Genomic DNA, 22,548 nt, shown 5'->3' with positions numbered 1-22,548 from the left:
TGAGACAAACAAATATAAGATACTTATTCCTCTGAGGCTATTCAAACAAGGCCGATAGCCATTAGTCGGTTGCTCTCGTGTAATTAATGAATGCGTGAATGTAGGATTGACATGAAAATCATAAAGATAAACTAAATGAAATGACTTAAATAAACAGTAAATGACTTAGAATGACTTTAATGAACTTAAGGATGAATTGAATGACTTTAAGAATGACTTGAATGCTTAAAAAATAACTGGAATCCTTCAAAAACAACTTCAATGATCTGGAGAATGACTTGAATGACTTTGAAACCGACTGGTTGTAAAGCGGGTGATCATTTTACATTAAATTAATACAGAAAAGTGATCCCCCGCTTTATATCATAATAAGTACAGCATGTAGTAAGAACAGATACTACACTTTGATCTTGGCCAAAAGGCCAAGAAAAGTGTATTTATTTGCTCCCCTACCGAGCTAATTAGGCACAAGACCGATTTTTAATGTGAGGAGTGAAGGGGAAATGAGGACCAACTCCCCGGGGAGTAGGGGAGCTGGATAGTGACAATTGGTATGAAGGGTTGCCCCTACATTGACCAAGGTCTTATATGTGGGATTGCCCCTACATATGGTCTTTGCTTGCAGTATATGCCGGAACAGATGGTATTTATTTGCTCCCCCACCGACCAAATTAGGCACAAGGCCGAATTTTAATGTGAGGAGTGAAAGGGAAATGGGGACCAACTCCCCGGGGAGTAGGGGAGCTGGATAGTGACAATTGGTATGAAGGGTTGCCCCTACATTGACCAAGGTCTTATATGTGGGGTTGCCCCCACATATGGTCTTTGCTTGCAGTATCTGCCGGAACAGATACTACACTTTGATCTTAGCCAAAAGGCCAAGAAAAAGTTATTTATTTGCTCCCCCACCCAGCAAATTAGGCACAAAGCCGATTTTTAATGTGAGGAGTGAAGGGGAAATGGGGATCAACTCCCTGGGGAGTAGGGGAGTTGGATAGCGACAATTGGTATGAAGGGTTGCCCCTACATTGACCAAGGTCTTATATGTGGGGTTGGTATTTATTTGCTCCCCCACCGACCAAATTAGGCACAAGGCCGATTTTTAATGTGGGGAGTGAAGGGGAAATGGGGGCCAGCTCCCCGGGGAGTAGGGAGCTGGATAGTGACAATTGGTATGAAGGGCTGCCCCTACATTGATCAAGGTCTTATATGTGGGGTTTCCCCCAAATATGGTCTTTGCTTGCAGTATCTGCCGGAACAGATACTACACTTTGAGATATTAAATCCTTTATTCATGTTTAAAATACAGTGAAAATCAACAATGAACAAAAAACTTAGGCACATGGCCAACTCAAAGAGGGGGGGGGGTCGTTGGTCATCCTTGTCACTCCAGAATTAAACAAAATCAAAAGTTTCTCCCAGCTAGTATCTTCTTTCACCATAATACCGCATTCACCCTTTCATACTGGGGACGTCTTACTTAAATCCAATTTTTAAAACATTTTTTATTAACTTGTAAAAACAAAAAAGATAACAATAAAAATGGTACCATAATTCATTTGTGTCGAGGGCTGGGGGGGAGAAAAAAACGGTGATTAGTAGAACCCACCCAACCCCGTCTAGTTGATAGACTGCCCGTTCCACTAGGTTTGTAAAAAGGAACTTCGCTTCTGCGGATCAGTCTCTAAGTGGGGATGCCCTCTAGATGCGGGTGAATGGAGAAAAGAAAATTTTGTGGGTATGGGATGGGGGTTAGTTTGTATTTGTTTCTCCAAGATGGGTGAAATTTAGATGAAGGGGTGAAAACAAAAATTTCAAGTAGGAGGTGGTGGGGATATTGGAGGCATCCTATTCGGGGAGGAATGGAACACACACTCAGCTAGCTGAGAGGCTACTTGTTCAATTTTATTTTACGGAACTGCGCGTTCCACACCTAGGCTGGGAACACGTATTCAAATTTGGCTCCTCTTCGTACACACAGACTTGCCACATATATCCATCTTCTGTCAAATGACGCGCGATTCAGCCTTCTTGTATCACATCTGATCTTCACCCGTAGTTGCTATTTCAAAAAAGCGATCAGATCCTGATCAGAAGAAAACAACACCCCACCCCGACAACCTTGCAGACGCGATGTCCAATTCACCATTCTCGCCACAGCCAGGATCGTAACGTAGACCATTTGTCTTTCCCGGTCCCACGGCGGCCTCGCGTTGTCCACGACATTGGATACAGTAATTGGGCGAGGAGGCGCAGGATCGATGCGAGCCGTCACCTCGCTGACATACGACCAGAACCGGCGGAGTTCAAGGCAATCGGAGAAAGCGTGATCAGTCGTTTCTACAACCGTTGTCCCACAAGGAGGACAATCAGACGACTCCAAAAGCCGGAACTGCATTGTATATTGTTAAGTGGAAGTGCATTTCGGGCCAATCGCCAGGTCAGAGAGAACTCCGAATTGTTCAGATTACTCGAACCTGGCGCCTAGCTCCACGCGGAGAGGATTTCACTCTGCTGCCAACCCAAATGCGCACACAGCGGGTAGTCGGCGGCCCCCTTCACTAGATCCCTGTGGAGTTCTCTACGGGTAGCAGTCACAAGGTCGCTGGATCTTGGTAGTCGTTTTAGCACGGCTCGGCAGATTCTTACCGTGGCCTTCGACGGCTCTCGATAGAAGGGTAGAGAACGAGGTAGGGGAAGGCGGCAGTAACCACGGAGTGCCACGGTTGGTTATCTTGCATATAGTGGCTCAGGAAGGCCAGTCTCTCAGCGTCTCGATGAAATTCAAGTCCGGCATTCCCAAGCCTCCCTCACACAGACGTTGAATACAGACCTGTCTGCTCACCCAGTGTCTTCCTCTGTTCCAAAGAAGCGAGGACAAGAGCTGTTAGGTGTTGTGTAGGCAGGGGAAGTACGGCCAGTCGGTAAAGGATGAAAGGAAAACGTAAGAGGCGCACGCCTCAGCTCTACCCTTAAAGGAAAGTTTCCTAGAAAACCACAAATTGACTGCAGCCTCTACATTTGACCGTACCTCCAACCAATTTTTATCAGTTTTTATCAAGCTGGAGACCCGGTCCGAACCACGCGCCGAGGATTCAAACCGGGACATCCGTCCAGCTGAAGTGCGCCAGGAGGTTGGCATTGCCACACCAGGCATCCAACCGCAGTCCTACTGACTTGCTGCGGTTTATCTTGGTCCCTGTAATTCTTTCGTACCAAGCGAGCGCCTCCGAAACGATCTTGATGTCTCTGAAGCTCGACACAAAGACCGTGATCATCGGCGAACACAGATACGTTGGCAGCTGAGCCACCGGGTATTGCAATTCCGCGCAGGGCCGAATTTTCCTCCCCACGTCTCAGCTTCTGGAGCAGGGGCTCCAAAGCCAGCACATAGAGCAGGGGCGACAGCAGACAACCCTGACGAACCGACCGAGAGATAACAAAGGGTTTCAAATGCTTTGTGTTGACTTGCGCGACGGCGGTGGGCTGTCGATACATCACGGAGATCCACTTGCAGAAGTTCGGTTTAAAACCGGCGGCCTCTAAGACATATTCCAAGAAACGATGGTCGACTCTATTGAAAGCTTTGGACTGTCATCATCTATCCCTCCCTTTAGGATCGTGCGTATCAGGTGCAAGGTGTTCTGAATCGATCTCCCTTTACAGCATAGTTCTGTTTCCGGTTCAACCAACTCGCAGATAACAACCTGCAGCCGATTCGACAGGACCTTGGCCAAAATCTTCAACTCTGTGTTTAGCAGAGTTATGGGCTTGGACAAAAGGCCAAGAAAAGCTTAAAAAGCTAAGAACAGCATATATTAACAACATACCTTTGATCTTAACCAAAAAGGCCAAGCACAAAAGTGTTACGGACAGACTGACAAACCGACAGACCGACCGACCGACCGGTTTATTATTTAGTCGCTTGCACGCAACTAAAAATATTATTTAGTCGCTTGCACGCAATTAAAAATATCTTCCTAAATAATCTAGGAATTCATATCGTACATATATTGGCCATACGACGGCAACCTTGACTTCTCACATACCAATTATTAGAAAACGGTGTCATTCGACATCATCTTCCTTCTCATAATAAAACAAAAGTCAACCGAAATAAGAAATATATCAAATGGAACACATATATTAAATCCGTTGCCAAGGCCGCTGAAAAAATGGTGGGATCCTTATATCGATCCAGTAGATATCTCACTGCTGATGCAATTCTCTATCTATATAAGAGCCAGGTACATCCAAGGATGGAGTACTGTTGCCACATCTGGCCAGGAGCTGCTAGAAAGGACTTATCCTGCCTTGATAGAGTTCAAAATAGAATTTGTAGCCTCGTAGAGGGTGTCCTTTTCTCTTCCCTGCAACCTCTTTCTCACAGAAGAGATGTTGCGAGTTTGTCTATGCTTTATCGTTATTTTCATGGCAAGTGCTCGACTGAGGTCCAATCTATGGTCCCCACTCGCCAAACTTTCACAAGAAACACCTGTCTTGCAGAAAACACTATCACTAATTTCCCCCACTCTTTATCTGTGCCAAAACCTAAACATAGATTCCATGAGCAAAGCTTCTTTCTAAGAACTGCACGCCTGTGTAATTATCTTCCGTTTTCCTGCTTTCCAGCTGACTTCAATATGATTGTCTTCAAGTCTAACGTAAACAAGTTTTTGATGACCCGTTCCATATAAGTCAACAAATTTACCGAATTTCCATTACTACCGATTACTATATTGTCCAATTTACTACTGTACACTCTTTAACCCTTATCCCCGAGTGGCCTCTTGGCCTTGATAAGTGGTGACACCTATGTATAAAAAAACACAAACACTTAAATTAAGTGCCGAAATAATTGTACACAAGGATTAAAATTATTACAATACATCAGAATAAAAAACTTCAGTCCAACATTAACAAAATAGCATTCATTCCTTGTACTTAGAACTGCACGCCTATGTAACTCTAATCCGTCTGACTGCTTCCCTCCTGACTACAACTTAGATGTCTTCAAGTCCAACGTAAACAAATTCCTGATGAACCACCCCCTTAAGACACTTTATTAAATACCCACACTAACGTACTGTACTTACAATAACCCTTATCCCTGAGTGGCTTCCAGGCCTTGATAAGTGGTGACCACCTTGTAAAAAAAAACAACAAAAAAAACTATCGCATTAGACATATTTTACAAATAATATATATAAATAATCATGTATATACGTATATTAATAAAAAAAAAATAAACTCGACTAGACCACTTACTTTATCCTTCCCTCCTGATAGACACCTAAATAAAACTAAGTAAATAAATAAATTAAACAAATAAATAAAACCCAACATTAAATAAAATAAAATAAATAAAATAAAATATCTACATAAAAACAATTGAAAAACTCTCTTAAATAACAACAGAATTATTCCTAATGACGATCACTGATCGAAAGCGCTTGAGAAAAAATGTCCGACACAAATTCACTATGTTACACATTAGATAATTTACCACATGAAACCAAAAGAAATGCTCGCCAAATTGAAAGATTTAGCACAAATATCTCGAATAACGAGAATTCTTTGCCCGATTGTAAAATACACATAAACGTATTTTAATCCATGCAGATTTGTTATTATACAGTGAATTGTTCATTGATAACTATCCAATATATAATAAAGATTTCAGAAGTTATGAAAAATGTGAGTTGAGGACCATCAGCTAAATTCGAAACAAAAAGTTTTGCACTCAAGGCTTCGTTGTTATCTATCTCTCCAGAGTCATTGCCATCTGAGATAGGGACAAATGAATCCGAAAAGTAAAAAAATTAAATGACTTTGATATATGGCTGTTTAATCTTGAGCATGTACAAAAGACACAGCAGGTATAATGTTTTATTTGCCTGTCAAAGTTAACTGTTTTGTTTTCAATTTTTACCCTTAGCAGCAATTTTTGCCGGCTGTAAAACAAATCGACAGGTTCATATGTCTTATTTAAACTCCGTAGACCAAATATCCAGAGATGACCGAAAAGGCCATTAATATATATATATATATAACTGTCTAGTGGCCTGTGTTACTGTTGTGGAGACGCCCACTAATTAGCATACGTGGGTAAAAAGATATAGATAAAGGTATCAAGTCAGCAAGACCGGGGAGCTGTGTTAGAACGCCGGACAGGCAAGACGCATGTGCCGGTTGCTCCATGAAAGACTTTAACACGCCCTCTGCCGGACAATCTTCCAACTGCAGTGCAACTGCACCTTTGTAAATATGTATTATATTTTCGTCTTAATATATTTGTTTTACCTTTACTTTCTCCGTTCGTCTTGTTATTGATACAGACACAACAGTTATCTATCAAGCAAACATTAGAGGAGAGAAGGATTCTACTATCAACAAATTTTTAATAGGTCAAACAAGCAATACTCTCAAAAAAAGATATACTGGCCATAAAAGTTCATTTATTCATTTTAATTATAGTGATCATACATGCTTGGCTTCATATAATAATGAACTAATTCGAAAAAAATGTACACCAATTGTTAACTGTGATTTTTTAAAAACTAAAACTTGTCAACCATTAAATTCTTTTGTTCTTTTGCTTGAATGAAAAACTCTTTATCATGAAATTTAAGGATAAGGATAAACTCTTAAATAAAAACAAGAAACAGCAATTAATTGTAGACATTATAAATTACCCAAACATTTTATCAGACATGATTATCATACAACTTATATTATATCCTATATAATGCTCCTTTTTACTAAAATCTTCACAAAATATTATATTTACTATATTTACAACTGCACCATCTTTATCCTTACTGCTTCTAAATATCATTGTATAAACAATACTCATTACTTCTAAATAATTCTTTTACATACTCCAAATATTTATTTGCTGCCGCATTTTGAAGGATATCCACTTTAAACATTTGCATATTCATCTATATTATATTTTTTATTGATTTTGCTTCAGATTTTTTTATTTACTTTTAATATCAATACTTTAAAAATAGCTATGGGTGTTGTTCCTTCGGTTTCTCCTATATGAAAATATCATCGATAAGCTCTTTTAGTGGAAACAATTGGCTCATGATTCGGATAAAACAATTTAATAACTTGCGTACGTTGTTCAATGCTATACGTACCAATAATTCATTTCAAAATTATTTAAAAAATATAATGATTAATGGTAAAATGACGAAGATATTGAACTCTTCAGTGACTTTTTGGACACGATGAGCCAGGAAACACTTAACTTTTGGTATAAAAAATATATATATGTATATATGTATATGTATATATATATATGTATATCTATATGTAAATGTATATATATGTATATATATGTATATACATGTATATGTATATATATGTATATGTATATATATATATGTACATATATATATATGCATGTATATATATGTATATATATGTATATGTATATATGTGTGTATATGTATATGTATATATATGTATATGTATTAGACCTCTTCAAAATTGACCTTTTTCTTCAAACATATGGAAACTGATATTATTCCCATTCTCCAAGGTCTAAATTAGCTAAATATACCAGTTATTGTGATCTTGGACCTTGGCTATGCCTTCCTCAAGAGCCATGTAATTTTATTGTTGACGTTTTTCAAAAACGCTGCAAAATATGGGATATTATGTCCTTATTTTCATTGTAGCTTTCCAGAGGTTGATGCTATAGAATTGAAAGTTGTACCAAATGAAAGCTAATAAAATTGTCTTGCATATGGTAGTAAGCACAATAAAACATATGAACACCTGTGTAAATTTTAATTAATTTTAATGCACAAACAGCTGGGACACTACAAAAAATCAGTTTGGTAGTATGATAGCATTGCACTGACACATATATTTCATAAGAAACTGTCAGATAGGATGTTACTTATACATGTATTATCACTTGTTCAATGTGGCTTTTTTGAAACTGTCAAATTTTTTCATGTGGTACTCCACAACTTGTAGTAAGCAGCTTCTTTGCTCTGGGTCACTTTTGATCTGAGTTGCAAAGTCACTCATTAGTTTCACACCTCTCTTAGCCACATCATTGGTCACTTTCACTGACCTCACAAACTTCTGTGCATTCCTGTAGCTGTCATTGTCTTCCCAGGTGTCAACAGGAGTAGTGAGCCAGTCACATTTCACTCGAAGAGCATCAAACAGAAAGTGAGACTCTGGCCCTACCAGGTCTGTGAGAACTGTAGCTGCATTGATGACAGGAAACACTGGCTTGCCTTTCCTGTAACTCTCAGGTTTCTGTGTTTCTGACAGCTTGACTGCGAGCTTCTCTTTTGCAGACTTGGTCATGCTGGCATGTTAACTAAACAAGGTGAATGGCACTAGTTCTTGGGTCAGATACCAGCAGTGGTTGTTCATTTTCTTGAGAATAGAGGTTGCCAGTTCATAGTCATACGGCTTGTATTGCAGCATGTTCTTCATAAGCTGGAGGTCATGGATAGGTGCATCAGCTGCAGATGTGGTGGTCACCCAGTGGCTGGTGTAGAATAAGGCCAGGAACTTGTTCATCCTCTCCAACTTGAAGATAGTGTCCGTGTTGTATTTTAGTTCCTTGGAAAACATGAGCATCTTCATACAGTAAATGTTCCTGGCCATCCAGCGGGCTTGGTGAATGGCTCCTGGCTTGGCCCAGTGGATACCTCGAGGAGGTTCCTCACCAAGCAGGATCAGGCACAGCTCTTCCACCTCTCTGTAATCTGCCCTCGGACTTGCTTCCTCAAGGAAATTGCTTAAGACTGCAATTGTGCTTGTCTTCTGTGTCAAGTCTTGTTCAACTAGGCCCAGAACTCTTGGGCAGTCCTTAACCAACTTGTCCCACTTCTCTTTCACATTGCTGAACATTGGGTTGTCAGGACTCTTGACCTTGCTGAACACAGCCTCCCATACACTTCCAATTATTACCTCTGATATGTGATGGCGACAAGCGAGGTAGAATACCTTTTTGCCTAGTTTTTCTTCAATAAGCTTCGCTGCACCCTTGTTGATGCCACTGTTGCTTGCTGTGGTATCAAATACCAAGCCTACAATGTTGTCTGTGAAACCCCATGCTTCTATCAGTTCCAATGTAGCATAACATTGTTGGATTCCTGTGGAACTTTCTATGAAGGATACACCAAGCAGCTTCCCTTCTTCATACTGTGGAGTACCAGAGACGAGCACTGCAAGACTTTCCACTGGGTATCTTTCACCAAGAACATCCCGTAGAAGTTTTCCATCCCAGTGTAGTGTGCAGTAATCTGGCGGACTTTCCTTGAAGTTATTCATGTAACTTTGGCACAAGTTATGACGAGTGTTTATCCTATTTCGTCTTGTAGTAGAGGCTGATATAACAAAATCATCAAGATCTGCACATCCTGCCTTCAACACTGCAGACACCATGGCTGTAGTCTGGTTGTCAGAGAGTGACAACCGATCTGCAGTGCTACAAATCTCTTCACTGGTCATAACTGAGTGTGGAAAGTGTAAGGTTATCGTACTTGGTTTTGATGAACAGCTTGGTGTTGTCTCAGTGTATTCTGAACCCTCACTAGTACCAGAGCCTTGACTGTTCTCTGGGTCTTGATCACTTGAAATTTTCCCAACTGCTGCTGCTGCAGCAGTCACTGATGATAACATTCTCTCTTTTCTTTCTTCTTTAGACTTTTCTCTCTAGACTTCTTCTCAAACACCTTATGATGACCTGACATGTGTGCCAGGCGAGTGGTCTGTTGGTCCAAGTAGAAATTGACGTCCTCTTCCTTGGTCTCCTTTTGGGGAGGAGAGGGCTCCCTAAGCTGTGGTGAAGGCAACCTTTCTAGGAGAACCAAATCTTTGATTTAAAAAACCATAAAGCCGGAGACCAGTACCCGCATTAAGCTGGTCTGCAGTTTAACTTGCTGCTGGCTATCTTGCTCTTGCTTGTTGCTGGATCTCAACATTTTGAACCGTGAGAGAGACATCATCTGTGTATAGATACTCCCTAAGGCATTTGTCTATAAAAATGGTCCTGTGGCAATGGAAAAGTTGTGACGCGTGGAGGCTTGAAATGCTGGAAGCATGTAATAATTGATCTCAATAACAGTCTTCAGTGTCGTGCCTGCTTGAGCGTGTGAATTCACCGGTAGGATTAAAAATAAAAGTCATTTTGGGGCTCATGGACTTTAAGTGTCTGAGGGAGTGGTACTCGTCTGACAAGACGTTGCAATCATCATGTATTATATATGTATACGCATATATATATATGTATATATGCATATATATGTGTATACATATATATATATGTATATATGTGCATATATATGTATATACGTATACATATATATGTGTATATATATGTGTATATGTATATATATATATGTATATCTATATATATACATATATGTACATATATATATATATATATATATATATATTAAAAGGTGCAAACACACTTGTGGTTGAATGACCTATAAGTTTTATTTTACTATTAGTTTAAAATCAATAAATATTTATTATTTTATCATGTGAGAGAGAAATCTAACAGAAGTAAAGAGACGCCTAACTTTTGTTTATATGTCTGTATGATTGCACTAACTTTGAATCTAACCTATGTGATTAATTGTAGAAGTCTAAGCTCATGAAAATCTCCTTTGATTGGATTGACATTCTTGCGCAGAATCGTTTCTATATTCGTCGCTATTTCGCTTATGTCAAGAGAAGCCTCTTAACCGATTCCTCGCAATTAAGGGAAGGTAACTCAATATTTCAATCAGAACTATCGCAGAAGTATTCGACCACGATGCGACGTAACGTCGAAGCTTAACAATTTAATCGAAATGTTGTGGCGATAAACTGTTGCACGGGACGGATGTGTGTTGAACGAATTATCAGCATATAACATCCATGGATGGAAAATTTCGTTTATCCTCCATTTTTTTTTTTTTTTTTGTATTGTGTTCGTAAAGAATTTCTTTGCAGCCTAATGCGTTCCATGAAAATACTAAACCGCGTTCAAACCTTGTAATGTAAACTTTAGGCCATTATTTTTTCCTGGTAGAAATTAGATGTCTACGATAATTTGTAAAGAAAATAATCGGGGAACAAAACGAAGCTTTATTATGCAAAAAATAAATAAATAAATAATAAAGCTTCACACGCAACATAAATCGGAACAAATACATTGAGGACATTACAAAGGCTACTGAAAAAAGTGGTTTCCCTCTACCATGCTAGAAAATTACTCACGTGAGATTATCCCCTATCTCTACAAAGCGACTATTAGCTCATACATGTAGTTTTGTTGCTAACATCAAGGGTTCTGCATCACTAGTCTCTCTCTCCCCCTCCTCTCTCTCTCTCTCTCTCTCTTTGACAGGGTCCAAAACGAATATAAATCTAATAGGCCATGCACTATCAATCAAGCTCTAAGCCCTGTCCCATCTCCGCAATGTGCCTGTTTTAGAAATATTTTAATGGGCTGTGCTTTGATAAACGCATAACTTGTGATTCCTCAAACTAGAGGGGAAACATTTCTTCTCCCTTCAGCCTCTCTCTCTCTCTCTCTCTCCCTCTCTCTCATAAGCTATCAGATTGCCAAGATAGTTCTTGCGGTTAGAACTTTTAAATTTAGATTAACATATCTCGGCTCAAACAAACCTTTATTGATCGAAATAAAAAAAATATCTTGCAATATTTTTGATTCATAATGGGGTAGAGATTATTTGCTGCCCACCTCTGCAAAATGTGGCAAAAGGCCGGAAAGTGGGGATGCAGCAGGCTCCCCTAAAGAAAGGGCACTCCTGCAATTGTGAAAATTGCCTGAGTAACCCCGTCGGCATTCCCCAGTAGGGGCGCCTCAGGCAGTAAGCAATGAACTTACTTCATTGGAAAGCCCGGTGGAAAGGCCTGGGAGAGTGGACCTCCTAGGTATTACCCAAGCAGTGTACTTCAGTCCGACAGGTGCTGGGCCGGTTCCCACCCCTTCACCTGTCGGGCTGAGTGTTAAGAACGGATCCTTGACGAGTACTTCCACCCTGTCTCCCTGCAGCCGAAGCCGCTAGGAGACACATCCCATCATGAGAGATTCATAATTGGGTAGCTATTTATTTGGTGTCCACCACACCAAAATGTGGCACAAGGCCGGAGGTGGAAATAGGCAAGCTCCCCTAAAGGAGGGGCACACTTGCCTCATCAAAATGAGAGATTCATAATTGGGTATGATCCCACACAGTCGGGCGATTCTATTTATAAACGATGCTGCTAGGAACTGACGAATCAAATTAATTCACGTTCTGCTACCAACCAATCAGAAACCAGAATTGCTCCATAAATATTAAACCTTTTCTGTAGCTATTTCGCATGTTTTTTTTCCGTTTCGACACGGTAAGAATCTTTTGCTCTGCTGCACTGTCTACTGCTAACCAGTCACGTCTCAGGAATTGTGTGGAACAACGAACCATCGGAAACTGTTCTGTCTACTGTAAACCAGTCACCTCTCAAGACTTGTTTAGAACAACGAATCATCGGAAACTGTTCTGTCTACTGCAAACCAGTCACCTCTCAAGACTTGTTTAGAACAACGAACCATCGGAAACTGTTCTGTCTACTGCAAACCAGTCACCTCTCAAGACTTGTTTAGAACAACGAATCATCGGAAACTGTTCTGAAACTAAACATGGCTGACACTTCTTGGGGTTATGCGCCCAGCGTGCGTCTTTATTTCGATAAATCCGAATCAAAATTCGAATTGTGGCAAGTTAAATTTCTAGGATATCTACGAATCTAAAAGCTACACGAAGTACTTCAAACACAACCTGAAAAGAACGCAGCTGTCTTTGCGGAATTAATATAGTATTTAGATGGCCGAAGTCTATCACTGGTAATGAGAGAAGCCCTGGACGATGGCTGCAAAGCATTGAACATATTGAGAGAGCATTATTTATCGAAAAGAAAACCCAAAATAATTTGGAAGCCGAAACTATTACTGATTGTATTATAAGAGCCGAAACGACTGAAAATTCTTTAAAAATGTCTGGTGAAGTTATAAGTGACGATCTGTTAATTTCCATGGTCCTTAAGGGATTACCGGGTGATTTCAAGCCATTTACCACCGTGATAACCAAGAAAGAAAAACCCATGACTTTTAGCCAATTCAAGGTAGCACTCAGAAGTTACGAAGAAACTTTAAAAAATGATCACAGAAAAAAACGAATCCACAAATATCATGAAATTTAAAAATGCACACATAAAAACACTAAAATTAAATTATACCCATGACAGGAATAAAAACCACAACTTTTCTCCTATGAAAAGTACGAAAATTATTTGCTATAATTGTGGAGGACCTAATCACAAGAGTCTCCAATGTAGATACGGGACTCAAAATGGCGACTTCATTAAAATGTGTAGAACTCTGTTAGCGAACATACATTTTTATTTTCGTGTACGTTTAATGCTTCACAAACAATAATAATTTTCTTGTCGATAGTGGGGCCACGGCACATGTGATTACAAAGGAATCTGATTTTATCAATTTTGATCCCAACTTTAAGCCACAAAATCATTTTGTAGAACTAGCTGACGGGAGTCGAGTAAATGATATCGTTTTGATATCGTTTTGAAAAGAGGCGATGCTAAAATCTCACTAAGGAACAATAAAAGTGAACTATGTTTCTGTATTCTATAAAACGCTCTTCTAATCCCAAAATTTAAACAAAATATATTTTCTGTACAATCTGCCACTAAACAAGGTGCAAATATAAACTTTAGCCCCAATAAATCAAAACTGGTATACCCGAATGAAACTGTATTCGACATTAAAGAATATGGAAGACTATATTATTTAAATAGCGTAGTTCCATTGCAAACCGCCTGCCATGATCTACAGACATGGCATAAAATTCTTAGACATTGCAATATTCCTGATATCAAAAAGTCACCGACTGTAGTTGATGGAATGAAAATACAAACATCAAAAAACTTCAACTGCGACGTCTGTATGCAAGGGAAAATGACAAACTATCAAAGCAAGATACTAGACAAGAAGGCCAAAAAAATCCTATCAATTGTGCATTGTGACTTGAACGGTCCCGTAGAACCGATGGCCAGAGAACATTATAGATGTGTGTTGAATTTCGTGGATGACCATTCAGGTTTAATAATGGTTTACTTTTTAAAAAACAAATCTGATACCCTGCTAGCAACTAAAAAATATTTAGCCGACATGGCTCTCTACGGTGAAGTCAAGTGTATTCGCTCTGACAACGGTACGGAATTCACCAATAAAGACTTTGAACTTTTACTAATTAACCATCATATCAAGCATGAAAAATCAGCTCCTAGATCGCCATACAAAAACGGGACTGCTGAAAGAGCGTGGCGGATATTTTTTGAAATGGCAAGATGCCTACTCATTGAATCAAAACTCCCCAAAAACCTCTGGACGTACACACTCATGGCGGCAGCCTATATACGTAACAGGTGTTTTAACAAAACACTATCTGAAACACCATATGAATCTTTCTGTGGTAAAAAAAAATTAAGCAGAATGCATATATTTGGTTCAACTTGCTTCGCATATATAGATAAAAAGAGTAAATTGAATATTAAAGCCGACAGAGGTGTATTTCTTGTATACGATAAAAACAGTCCAGCCAATTTAGTATTTTTTCCAGAGAAAAACAAAATAAAAAGAACCCGATGTGTAAAATTCACAGACACGTTTAATTTTACAGACGAAATCCCGTCATATGAAGAAGATGAAATTATATTTCCTCAAATAATTAAAACAAACGAAGACAATAAAAATGACGGAGACAAGAGTACCCATGATGATGATGATTATGATGATGATGATAAACGCGAAAGATATCTCAAAAGAAATAGAAGGCGACCCGATTTTTTGTGGTCGACAATATAAAAGATTATCAAATCGACAATTGCTATTCAATGGAAAATGCGCCAAAAAGCTTTAACGAAGCAATTAATTCAGAACATTGTGATGAATGGAAAATTGCCATGAAAAAGAAATAGATACCTTAACCGAAAATGATACCTATACGGTAGTGCCTCTCCCAAAAGATAAACATATTATTTCTACAAGATGGGTCTTTACAAAAAAGACTACAACATCAGGCGTAGAACAGTACAACGCTAGATTTGTTGCTAAAGGGTACTCTCAGATTTACGGTAGAGAATATTTTTCTACGTTTTCACCGACCACAAACCTAACGACAATCAGAATTTTACTGCAAATCGCATCGCAATATGACCTAAACATCCATCAAATGGACGTAAAAAATGTTTATTTGAATGCCCCAATAGACTGTGAAATTTATATTACCCCTCCAGAGGGATTTATAATAAAAAATAGCGTGTGGCGACTTAACAAGTCATTATATGGTCTAAAGCAGAGCGCTCAGTGTTGGAATACAGTATTTAATGATTATATTATTAAACAACAGTTCAGACAATGCGATGTAGACCTCTGTTTATATACCCAACACAAAGACGATAAACTACTGATTTTGGTTTTGTGGGTCGATGATATTTTAATCGCATCAAATTGTGACATAATGTTAACCGATGTTAAAAACCAATTAAGTAAAAGAATCAAAATGACCGATCTTGGCAAAATATCCTTGGGGATAAATTTACTCAAAGCAAATGGCTTGTTACGGTGAATCAATCGAGATACATCGACAAAATACTATTAAAATTTGGAATGGGAGAGTGCAAGAAACGCTCTACACCGGTCGAAAATGATATTAATAAAAATATACCCACAGAATCTGAAATAATAAATGATAAACAATACCGCGAAATTATAGGTAGTCTTGTATATTTAATGACTGCGACCAGACCCGACATATGCTATACAGTAACAAAACTGTCACAAAAATTATCACGACCGACAATGAAGGATTTAAACAGAGCTAAACAAGTCCTGCGTTATTTAAAAGGAACTAAAGAACAGAAGTTAGTATTTAGAAAATTAAAAAATTCCCTAAAATTAGGATTTTCGGATTCAGATTGGGGAAACGACGGAGATCGAAAAAGTATATCTGGATATTGTTTCAGACTCTCAGAAAATGGGCCTATTATTTCATGGAAATCTAAAAAGCAAGAGATTGAATCTCTTTCTATGTGTGAAGCAGAATTTATCGCGATCACACACACGACCCAGGAAGCTTGAAAAAATCCTAATGACTATTTTAGAGCCAGAATTAACTAAAAGCCCCGGTAATTAATTGTGATAATTAAGCCAGTATAGTTTCAGCACAGAACACGACAATCAACTAAAGATCTAAGCATATAGATATAAAATACTATTTCATAAAAAACGAGGTGAAAAAGGAATCCATTATTTTGAATTACATATCAGAACAAAATATCGCTGATGTATTCACGATACCCGAAACAAGAATAAAGTTACAGCGTTTTTTCTCAAAACTTGTTGGGGGATTCGACTGAATAAATTTTTTTACGGCCCTGTATGTATATAAATTTCTATATATATAAAAAAAATAGTCCGGGACAAGACAGTAAACTGTATCCATTTTATTTGTATTAACACTTTAATATACTAATGCATAACTAATACTTTTACTGAAATAAAAAAAGAGTAAAAAAGTCACTTTTTAAAAAAAACACTTTGTAATTTTCCTTTCGACAAATACTTTTTGCATGCTTATTTTAAGGCGCGCACAAATTATAATCGATTTTTTTTTTTTTGCACATTTCTTATTTTTCAAAAATGTCCTATATTTTTTGCATTGTTTTAATAACAAAAAAAAAACTCCCTTTAAACGGGTACATATTGCATGTATGTTTAGTTTTACGTATATTTATTTATATGTATGCTCTCTGCAGCCGAAGCCGCTAGGAGACACACCCCATCATGAGAGATTCATAATGGGGTAGTTATTTAAATTGCTGCCCACATCAGCAATATTTGACACAAGGCCAGGAAAGTGGGGAACTAAGCAGGCTCCCCTAAAGGAGGGGCACTCCTGAAATTGCCAAAAATTGCCTAAGTAACCCCGTCGGCATTCCTCAATAGGGGCGCCTCAGGCAGTAAGCTATAAACTTACTCCACCGGAAAGCCCAGTGGCAAGGCCTGGAAAGGTGGACCTCCTAGGTATTACCCAAGCGGCGTACCTCAGTTCGACAGGTGCTGGGCCGGTCTCCGGCCCCTAACCTGTCGGTCTGAGTGTCAAGAACGGATCCTTGACGTGTACTACCACCCTGTCTCTCTGCAGCCGAAGCCGCTAGGAGACACATCCCATCATGAGAGATTCATAATTGGGTATATATTAAAATGCTGCCCACATCAACCATCAACAATATGTGGCACAAGGCCGGAAAGTGGGAACCCCGCAGGCTCCCCTAAAGGAGGGGCACTCCTGCAATTTTAAAAATTGCCTGAGTAACCCCGTCGGCATTCCCCGGTCGGGGCGCCTCTGGCAGCAAGCAATAAACTTGCCCCACCGGAAAGCCCGGTGGCAAGGCCTGGGAGGGTGGACCTCCTAGGTATTACCCAGGCGGTGTACCTCAGTCCAACAGGTGCTGGTCCTGTTCCCGGCCCCTCACCTGTTGGGCTGAGTGTCAAGTGACGAATCCTTGACGTGTACTACCCTGTCTCTCTGCAGCCGAAGCAGCTAGGAGACACATCCCATCATGAGAGATTCATAATTGGGTATATATTTAATTGCCGCCCACATCGGCAATATTGGGCACAAGGCCTGGAAAGTGGGATACCCGCAGGCTCCCCTAAAGGATGGGCACTCCTGCAATTTTAAAAATTGCCTGAGTAACCCCGTCGGCATTCCCCGGTCGGGGCGCCTCAGGCAGCAAGCAATAAACTTGCCCCACCGGAAAGCCCGGTGGCAAGGCCTGGGAGGGTGGACCTCCTAGGTATTACCCAGGCGGTGTACCTCAGTCCAACAGGTGCTGGTCCTGTTCCCGGCCCCTCACCTGTTGGGCTGAGTGTCAAGTGACGAATCCTTGACGTGTACTACCCTGTCTCTCTGCAGCCGAAGCAGCTAGGAGACACATCCCATCATGAGAGATTCATAATTGGGTATGATCCCACACAGTCGGGCGATTCTATTTATAAACGATGCTGCTAGGAACTGACGAATCAAATTAATTCACGTTCTGCTACCAACCAATCAGAAACCAGAATTTCTCCATAAGTATTAAACCTATTCTGTAGCAATTTCGCATGTTTTTTTTTTTTGTTTTTTTTTCTTCTCGATACGGTAAGAATCTTTTGCTCTGTGGAACTGTCTACTGCAAACCAGTCACCTCTCAGGACTTGTTTAGAACAACGAACCATCGGAAACTGTTCTGTCTACTGCAAACCAATCACCTCTCAGGACTTGTTTAGAACAACGAACCATCGGAAACTGTTCTGTCTACTGCAAACCAGTCACCTCTCAAGACTTGTTTAGAACAACGAACCATCGGAAACTGTTCTGTCTACTGCAAACCAATCACCTCTCAGGACTTGTTTAGAACAACGAACCATCGGAAACTGTTCTGTCTACTGCAAACCAGTCACCTCTCAAGACTTGTTTAGAACAACGAACCATCGGAAACTGTTCTGTCTACTGCAAACCAATCACCTCTCAGGACTTGTTTAGAACAACGAACCATCGGAAACTGTTCTGTCTACTGCAAACCAGTCACCTCTCAAGACTTGTTTAGAACAACGAACCATCGGAAACTGTTCTGTCTACTGCAAACCAATCACCTCTCAGGACTTGTTTAGAACAACGAACCATCGGAAACTGTTCTGTCTACTGCAAACCAGTCACCTCTCAAGACTTGTTTAGAACAACGAACCATCGGAAACTGTTCTGTCTACTGCAAACCAATCACCTCTCAGGACTTGTTTAGAACAACGAACCATCGGAAACTGTTCTGTCTACTGCAAACCAGTCACCTCTCAAGACTTGTTTAGAACAACGAACCATCGGAAACTGTTCTGTCTACTGCAAACCAATCACCTCTCAGGACTTGTTTAGAACAACGAACCATCGGAAACTGTTCTGTCTACTGCAAACCAGTCACCTCTCAAGACTTGTTTAGAACAACGAACCATCGGAAACTGTTCTGTCTACTGCAAACCAATCACCTCTCAGGACTTGTTTAGAACAACGAACCATCGGAAACTGTTCTGTCTACTGCAAACCAGTCACCTCTCAAGACTTGTTTAGAACAACGAACCATCGGAAACTGTTCTGTCTACTGCAAACCAATCACCTCTCAGGACTTGTTTAGAACAACGAACCATCGGAAACTGTTCTGTCTACTGCAAACCAGTCACCTCTCAAGACTTGTTTAGAACAACGAACCATCGGAAACTGTTCTGTCTACTGCAAACCAATCACCTCTCAGGACTTGTTTAGAACAACGAACCATCGGAAACTGTTCTGTCTACTGCAAACCAGTCACCTCTCAAGACTTGTTTAGAACAACGAACCATCGGAAACTGTTCTGTCTACTGCAAACCAATCACCTCTCAGGACTTGTTTAGAACAACGAACCATCGGAAACTGTTCTGTCTACTGCAAACCAGTCACCTCTCAAGACTTGTTTAGAACAACGAACCATCGGAAACTGTTCTGTCTACTGCAAACCAATCACCTCTCAGGACTTGTTTAGAACAACGAACCATCGGAAACTGTTCTGTCTACTGCAAACCAGTCACCTCTGTTCTGAAACTAAACATTGCTTACACTTCTAGAACATCAGAATCAACACACTTCTGCAAAAGTAAAACAAGTGTATTAATATCAGTAACGTAAAAAAAAATATTACGTTCTGGTAACGATGAAGTCGCTGAAAGTGCTTTTGACACCGCGTAGGTTTTTCACACGCAGAAGGTTGTAGAGATTTTTTAGAAAGTGATAGTCTATATAGGTGAGACGTTTGGAGAGTATGGCGGATGAAGCAGAGTTTCGCAGCCCTATTAGTTCAATTTATGCACGGTTGGTTTTTCAACATGCGGTCGGACCTTGCCGTGGAAGAGAAGTAGATCTTTTCTGTTGACTAATGCGGGGTGAATTTCAATGGCTTTATCTGCATTAAAAAAAATAATGGATAGATCGGTCGTAGGCCACCAAACAGTCAGCATAATTTACTTTTAGTGCTACTCTGGCTTCGAGTAGTTTCATGGAGCTTCGTCGACGTCTAATTACTGAACTGAGCGTCGCCGGTTGTCGTAAAGAACCCACTTTTCATCGCAAGTCACAACCCTGTCGAGAAACGGGTCGTTTCTGTTGCGTAAAAGAAGGTAAGTTGACACTTCATAATGGTGTTTCTTTTGGTTGTCGTTAAATTCGTGAGACGCCCGCTGATCAAATTTTTTTGGCTTACTAATATCTCTTCTGTGGGCAGAAATCATCGTATACGTTTCATCTAACCCAGAAGCAATTTCTCCAACCGTTGTGCTTGGATTTGATTCGACTAAGGCTCTTAATTGATCGTTGTCAACCTCCGATTGCCAACCACTATGCTCATCATTTTCAAGACTCTCGTCGCCACCACAAAATTTCTTAAACCACTATTGTGCTGTGCATTCAGTAATATTCCTAGGCAAAACACTTCGTTAATATCGTGAGCTGTTTCAGCAGCTTTTTGGCCTAGCTTGAATTGAAATAAGAAAATTGTGCGACTTTTCTTTTTTCATCTTGTATTCAACGTTCTTAAAACAGAAATATTTTTCTTTTAAATGATTGTAATTTAAACGATTTGATAGAGCGGAAAACGCTTGTTTAAATAATATATATAAAGAAAACGTATCATAACGAAAACTTATTTAAAAATACATCATTTGAAATCAAAATTATAAATTTCGCAAGAACTTCGTTGTCAACCTAATATAATCTACAGTTCAACTTGTTGAATATTGACGCCTAACTGCCATCATTGATATGAACCTTAATTTCTTTTTCTGTGTATCTATAACCCAACGGAACTTTTATGAACAGAGCTCTTGTCCAAACACCTCCTCTGTAGAACAATTTATCACAGAATTCCTTCTTTGCTGACTACAACATATTCGTCTTAAAGTCCAATTTCAACAAATATCTTTTGAATACTCCTACTCAGATTTTCACATTACACTTATTGCTTTCAATCTTTTCATAGTACTGTTCTACATCCAATTGGTAATTTCATTAACCCTCACCCTCAAGTGGATTCGGGTCTTTGTAAGTGAGGACTCATTGTAAAACGATCGTCCCGTATCGGCCCATAAACACGTGAACACTAAAAATTTGTACCAGACACTTACTTGTTAATGGGGCTACCGCGCTGATACCCTGAACCCACAAAACGCGCACGGCCCTAAGTCTACATGGCAACACTTCGCTGTCTTTTGGTTTGAAGTCGTGTTGAGTTTTTTTTTTCCTGTATTCTGTGGTGTTGCTCTAATATCATTTCTCTCCATGCAGGCTGGTTGCCGGCGCTGTAAATTATTGTATTTTCAAATCAAAGCACTACAGCAATCAGTAATAAGTGAGATATTATTTTTTATAAACAATATTATTATTAATCATGCGATATTTCATGGTACACTTTCTGCAAAGGACAGTTCAATTCTTCGGGTTCTTAACAAAATCTTCTTGTTCTCTTGCTGTTTCATGCAGATGTTTCCAAATGTACTGCGGTCCATTTCTGCTCTGACAGGGTGATACCCTACGTCTATATTATCAAGGTTCTCAAACAGTTGCTTGGTGAAGCAATTTTTAATAACCTATTGTTTCTGCATGCCTTTGCAGGATGTGATTCGGTGTCTAGAGTGTTCGGGATTGGAAAGAAGTTGGGATTACAACGAATCATCAAAGAGAAAAGACAATGAAAGATTGTTCAAAAACATTCTCTCGACCTAAGCAAACGCAAGATGTTGTGGAAACCAATGGTTCTAATGCAATGATAGCACTGTTCAATGGAGATCAGTATTGTTCGTCACGGCAGATTGACTCTCTTCAACTGCATCTGCATGTAGATTTCATTCTCTGCGGACTTAATACCAGGTTACGGAGTGGATGGGATGTAGTGATGAAATAGAACCATCTGAATGGGGGATGGAAAGCAGAAGGGGACAAACTTGTTCTGGTGATGACAGACAAAACTCCCGCTCCAGATGAACTGATTCAGGTGATTCGTTGCGACTGGTTGGAAGGGTGCATTACTCAAAGGTGTATTTGCTGAAAGAATGGACTAGAATGTACCAGTGCATGTGGACATTTGAAAAATCCTCCATAGATGATGAGGATGAGGAGGAAGAAGTGTAAACAACTTTGAAGAAACATTATAACTTGTGTGAACTCGGGAGGGGTAGGGGGTAATTATAGACATGGTGTAATAAGGTATTCAACATGACTGGCAGCCATTTCATGTGAAAGATTGACCTTGAAAACATGTGTAAAATATCAAGATTTATTGATTTATCATGAAAACTGAACAAGTTAGAGATTTAAAACGTTATGGAAAATGACTCATAAGTCGGAAATGTTCAACTTCTAAATTTGA

General features: G+C 39.6%; 2 pseudogenes; both read right to left on the bottom strand.

The window, feature by feature from the left end:
- Positions 1-287: 287 nt before the first annotated feature.
- LOC145246258 (U2 spliceosomal RNA) lies at positions 288-435 on the bottom strand (annotated as a pseudogene).
- Positions 436-765: 330 nt separating this feature from the next.
- LOC145246284 (U2 spliceosomal RNA) lies at positions 766-890 on the bottom strand (annotated as a pseudogene).
- Between the last annotated feature and the right edge of the window lie 21,658 nt (positions 891-22,548).

This window comes from Euprymna scolopes, chromosome 23 (genome assembly GCF_053919585.1).
Source record: "Euprymna scolopes isolate OS-2025 chromosome 23, ASM5391958v1, whole genome shotgun sequence".
Classification (NCBI taxonomy): Eukaryota; Metazoa; Mollusca; class Cephalopoda; order Sepiida; family Sepiolidae; genus Euprymna; species Euprymna scolopes.
This window is presented reverse-complemented; position numbering and strand designations above follow the sequence as displayed.